This window comes from Rhineura floridana, chromosome 12, assembly GCF_030035675.1.
Source record: "Rhineura floridana isolate rRhiFlo1 chromosome 12, rRhiFlo1.hap2, whole genome shotgun sequence".
In the NCBI taxonomy this organism is placed as follows: domain Eukaryota; kingdom Metazoa; phylum Chordata; class Lepidosauria; order Squamata; family Rhineuridae; genus Rhineura; species Rhineura floridana.
The window spans coordinates 15,329,676-15,336,025 of NC_084491.1; the positions used below are offsets into that span (position 1 = coordinate 15,329,676).

At 42.0% G+C, this 6,350-nt stretch overlaps 1 pseudogene; it reads left to right on the forward strand.

The window, feature by feature from the left end:
* Positions 1 to 5,095: 5,095 nt before the first annotated feature.
* Positions 5,096 to 5,214, forward strand: LOC133368847 (5S ribosomal RNA; annotated as a pseudogene).
* Positions 5,215 to 6,350: the final 1,136 nt, after the last annotated feature.

Consider the following 6,350-nt stretch of genomic DNA (forward strand, 5'->3'; position numbering starts at 1 on the left):
TGTAGTTTGCCATATGATTTCATCCTGCATGCACTCCGATAGTCCGTTTATATTTCCTGGTCCGTGGCTGTTAATGATCCACAGAACTACATCTCTGCCATTCACTATGTTATAGTCGCAGCATTTAACATTACTGCTGATTTCTCCCCTAACAATAGTTTGTTTGCCGCCCTGGGCTCCTGCTAGGAGGAAGGGTGGGATACAAATTAAAGAATAAATAAATAAATAATGATTTCTTACATAGACAATGTTGCCGCTTCCAGGATTGCTGATGATCTCCATATGTTTCTTGCTTGTTTCTATTCACAAATCAATGAACCAGCTAATTGCCGGTCAAGTAGCCCTCTGACCACAGGGTTATTGTCTGTCTGGGGCATAAATGATGAAAGGACACATACAGCATGGTTGGGCTTCCTCCCAATACACACAAACAGAGAGAGAAAGGAGGAGGAGGAGGAGATATGGTGAATCTTGGTAAGCTGAGCTGAACAGAACCATTTTTAAGTATTTTGTGATGGTGGAACTGATCACACTAACCTGACTCATAGATTTGTGATGACTCTGAAAAGGGGACATATGGAAAGTTTATACCTACTCCAACTTAATTATTGTCAGCAGCAGTGCCAGGGCAAGATGTTTTGCTGTGTTTTCACGATTTTCCTAAAAACATTGTTACGTGTCTGGATTGTAATCCATGCACTATGATTGTCTGGATTTGCCTAAGTGCCAGTGTGACAGCCAGCCAGAAAAGTTAGCATAATACAATTTACCTCATTTTGTTAATGATATATTGTTTGCCGACTTTTTAAAAAAGAGATGGTATCAACAAAAGCCGCAGCTGTTTGTGTGAAAGGCATGACGTCCCTGTAAAAGGCAAAATGTGCAAACTGCAGCAGAATCCATGCTTGTGTTCTGATGGAGCGGATCTCTCCCCCATCCTACTTCTGAGAAAACATGCACTGAGAACAGGGGGGCATTCTACCTTCATTCCGCAACTAATTATAGATTGTACCTGAGTAAAATCCTGCTCCTGCTGTGATCATTCAATATCCTCTTTGTTTTTATAACATAGCATCTGCAGACTGGGAAAGATCCTGTAGAGAGAACCTTATCAAAACCCAATGTTATTGCTTTTGCCTAGAACATATTCTGGCCCTAATTAAAGAGCACATTTGGAAAGTTCCCTTTTGTATTATGTGAGGGTGTCTATAATTAAAAATAGATAAAATCTTAAAGTACATGTAGATTCTTTCTTTACAGGTATTACAGCCCTGGTTTGATGAGGCGGCAGGTAGAGAGAGAGAGGTGCTGATTAGCTGAAAACAACAAGAACCTCCCATTATTGTTGAACAGGGATAGGGGAACTGGCATTCCAGATGTTGCTGGCCTAACACTCCCAACCTTTGAATTCAATCACTTTTAATTAAAATAAAACAAACAACGCATGGAATTCAATCACAGCTCATGTATTGCCTGGTCTGGTCCTTAGAAATGGGTGGGGACATTGGTTCGGGGCAGTGGTGCCCAGATTCATTTCAGAATCCAGAATTCGGTTGGATCCACTGCACAGACCTAATAAATATGTGCACAATTGTTATCCAGGACAATCTACATTCACAGGAAATGGAAGCTAAGAGGCTGATTTGCCTTAAGATCATGCAGCCAGTCTATTCAAAGACTTATGGTACCCATGCTCATAACAAATTTATCCTCCGGTGAACCTCGCTGACTTTTATTATACTTCTGCTACATCCATTTTTCTTTTCTTTTTCAGTCCACACTATTCTCTCTTTCATCCACTCGTATGCCTGAAGGGAACTTCTCATAGCCTTGCTGAAACCCCACTGGAATGAGAAGAGGTCATTCAACTGCAGACCCATTGACTTTCTTCCCGAATTAATTAGTTCTTAAACTACAAGATGCACAGATATATTGTACAAAAAGCAAAAGTCTTATTTTCTCCTAATCTTGCAGGATGGAATTATAAGCCCAGGAGACTTTCAGACAGTGATATAGTACCAGGGATGGAGAATAACAGGACAGCAATTTTGCCAAGCTGGCTTGCCGCTACAAGCAAAAATCTATTCTCTAATAAAAGTGATGAGATGCTTCTTCAGTCCTGTGTCTGGAGAGACTGCAAGGGAGGATGGCATAATGATGTTATCAAAATGCAAAGCAGAACAATGGGAACAGTTAAAAGGAATTCACATTGGAAGTGTGGCTAACTGAGCCTTGCAAGGACAAACAATGGTTTATTTGTTTTCCCTTTCTCTAATCTGCAGAAAGTTCAGGGAATTCTTTTGTAGGCCAGGTTCCCTTTGGAAAAGAGAGTCGTTTAAAAAAAGAAGTATTGATTGACAACTAGGGGTGCAAAAAGGCATCATTTTCTGTTCTGCCCTATATTTGCTATAAGCAGCACTGTTTTCATTCCACTGCAGTTAGGCTTCCACCAAAAACTACGTAAATAAATATGTCAATTATGTAAATTACATGTTACTTTGTCATTATGGCTGCAGGGATGAGACTGTGCTGGGACCATCAAGGGGCAAGCATTTCTACCTGCCTTGCCCCACCCCTGCTCTTAGTGACATTTTTCTGGGGACTGCCCTTTACCAGGAAGATGAATGCTTTTGGCTTGCTGCTCCTGTTTTTTAGAGATGTTAGGACTTTGTTAGGTTTTTTTTTTTTGTAAATTGTATTGTTTTTATTTGTATTTTGTATTTGTATTTTTATTTGTGTGTAAGATGCCCTGGGGGCCTATTTGGCCGAAAGGCGGCCTAGAAATAAAACATTACATTACATTATGCCACCCCATGCATTTCTGTACAAATAGGGAAAAGTAGTCAATTAGGTGTTGTTTGAAGACTGAAAGCAACAGCAGAGTTAGTGTAGTGCAGTGGTTAGAATGTAGGACTAGGACCTTGGGAGACCAGGGTTCAGATCTTCACTCAGCCATGAAGCTCACTGGATGACTTTGGGCCAATCATTGCCTCTCAGCCTAGCCTACCTTGCAGGGTGGTTGTGAGAGTAAAATGGAGAGGAAGCAGAACCATGTATGCCTCCTTGAGCTCCTTGGAGAAAAGGTGGGATACTGATGTAAAATAACAACACCCACAACAACCAATTGTACTAGCTGGATTGCTTTCCATTCCAGACATGGGACAAGGAAACAAAACCTGCAATTTCCTCTCCTGTTTCTGTTTTCATCAAAATTCTCCAACATCTCTATTTACAAATGTGGTGGTTAGCAAAGGAATGGTGAGGAAGCAGGAGCTAGAACAGTCAGGGGCAATGACCTTCGGCATCAGTGGGTCGGGTACAAAGTAGCTAACAGCAGGGGGAGCCCAGGAGCATGATAGCTGGAGCCAGTGAATTCTGGTTCTCTCCTCATCCTCATCTCTTGCGAAGACACTGCAGCAACGTAGTACAACAATGTAGTGCAATGTTAGGGTTGGACCATCGGTCCCTCTAATCCAGAACTGTCTACTCTAAACGGCATTGGATCTCCAAGATCTCATCCTCAGGGGCCTTTCCATCCCTGCTACCTGAGGATCTGATCATTCATCTTGTGAGGTTGCTATTCCCGATGATGAGTGGAATGCGGAGCTGCGGCTAGTGGGGGCCACCAGTTACCCGCTCCATGGGAATCGGGCTGAAAGGCAAATTCCTGCTCTTACTAGTAGCAGTCAGGTGGGGGGGGCATGGGGGTGAGCCAGCACTATCCAAGTGCTCTGTTGCTGACTGGCTTGCTGCTCTCATTGATGTCAACAGCCCAGCAACCAGGCCCTCTCACAGTGTTGCTGACTGGGGTGCCTTCTGCCTCAGCTTCCAATAGTTATCAGTAAAGGTGGGGATTCACCTCCCCTTTTGATCATACAACTGTGGTGGCAAGCAGTTCCCACTATTGAACCGTTTCAGCAGCAGCCATTGTGTGTAGTCCAGCTGTTAGCCTACACAGTACAACCCATTTAACACTGGAACCAACTGTCCTGTAAGGGGTGGACTCTCCTTCCTTTGAGGTTTTTAAGCAGCAGGTGCATGGCCACCTATCAGGGATGCAGTAGTTGTGGCCTTTCTGCATCAGCAGGGGTTGGACGATGACCTTTGTGGTGACTTCCCCCTTTATGATCCTATGGGGCAAGGAAAGGCTTATTTCTACTTAACTCTTCAGAATTATTTGGTCCAACAATACCCTATTGTTGTTATGTAAGCTAGATCATTTCACAGAACATTTTGCCTTGGAGTGGGAACCTGGATAACATGATCTTTAGGAATCTTTATCCCTAAAGATGGTGGACAAATTCAGTTCTCATTTAAAGAGAAATCTATCAAATCCACAAATTCCAAAACAATATGAGAATCAAAACACAGCCATCGTTCAAAATTCACACTTATTTGAATTTTGCAATGTGGTTCTCCATCCAATGTTTACAAAAATACATCTGTTAAGGGAATGTATCCATAAACATGAATATCTTAGTGAAAATTACATCCAAACATCCATTACAATTTGAGAAATTGCTTGCAAAAATGTGCACATTAGTTAAAACTGCATACAAAAATGTGTTAGGAGAAATTTGCACAAAATGCTGAAGAATTTTCATGAGGATTTTTTTTAAAAAAAATCACATATTGATGCAGAAATGTGGAGAACTGAATTTAGACAAAAAAGATTAGAAACTGAAAAAACCAAAATTGACAGATCCATCCCTTTTAGGCCCAGAAGTCTTTTCCACACTAGGAAAAAGAAGTTTTACATTGCTGAGCCTGATGCACTGTGCAGTGTGGTAAATAAGTACCACTTCTAAAAGTTTCAGAACTGTTAGTGACTAAAGAACTCCCACTGTATGGGTGCCCTGCTTGCCCACCTCTGTTCCTACAAGGCATAATGATGCTGTCGCTCGGTGAGTCAAGCCTTTCAGTGCCAAGTTTGATGCAGGAATATATTGAACTGTGAGCAGGAGCGGGTGGCAAATCGATGGATTTAATCGTGGGATAGCCATAAAGGAAAAATGTTCAGAAACTGGTGAGGCTGGTTAGAATGCAAATCAGTGGATGGATGAGAAAACCTGAGAGAGGGGGGGGAGGGAGGGATATATATAGCCATACTATCCTGAACACACTGGATCTCATCTGATCTCGGAAGCTAAGTAGGGTCAGGCCTGGTTAGTACTTGGATGGGAGATCCCCTGGAAATACTGGGTGTCGTAGAGGAAGGCAATGGTAAACCACCTCTGAATACTGTACCTCTTACCATGAAAACCCTATGAATACATCCAAAGATTCATAGGGTCGCCATAAGTCGTAATCGACTTGAAGGCATGTAACAACAACAAATACACACAAACACACACACACAATTTTATGGTATTAGATTTCTTACCTGCCCTTTACCACAAGGTCCCAGGGTGGATTATAACAATAAAATGTACAATTATAAAATGGTTACAACCAATAGCGTAATGGCAAATTCAATGGTGCAGGATCCGTTCATAATAGCTACAGCCACACACCCTTCTAAAATTACACAACCTTCTAAGATTACAAAATAATCTGGCCAGGCTTGAATACTGCTTTCTGCTTCTCCTTCACTGTCGCTATTTCACTGTCCTTTCTCATTGTCAAGAGATATTGCTTGTATTGCTGAATTCAGTATCTACATGTTTATCTCCTGCTGCTGCCAAACTGTTTGATGATATAGATGAGATGCTATCATCAGGATTCACTGTCTCTTCTTCTGCCGTTACAGAATTCTCATTTTCCACAATTTGTCTTGTCTTTTTGAAGTAGGAACTAATAAAGGCTGGCTTGCCATTGACACTCACTGGGACTCTTCTCTGTGGCTGATTGGCTGTCACTGTCTTTTCTTCTAGTTACAGAATTTTCATTCTCCACAACTTAGCTTTTTCAGGTAGGAGCTAATAGGAACTCCTTTCACTCTGATTGGCTCCAATCAGTAGGAAACAACAAGGAAGCAAGTTAGAAGACTCTAAGGCTAACACTCCCCTTTCATGCTGATTGGCTCATAGGATGCAGGAGACATAGGAACCCTGCTGGGACCTGGCTCCCAAAAAAGTAAGGGGTCTAAGACCTCCTGAGACCCTGCATGATGACATCCCTGGTTACAGACATAAAACAAGTGTAAATACAATTAAAAACTCCACACACAAAAAAAAACTAGTTAAAAATAGTTCCAGTACAGATGCAGGCTCGGATAAAGATCTCCACTTAAAAGGCTTGTTGAAAGAGGAAGGCACCGAAAAGACAAGAGATGCTGCCTGACCCTGACTGGCATGTAATGAAAGGGAATTGCAAAGGGAAGGTGCCATTGCAGTAAAGCACCGATGCCT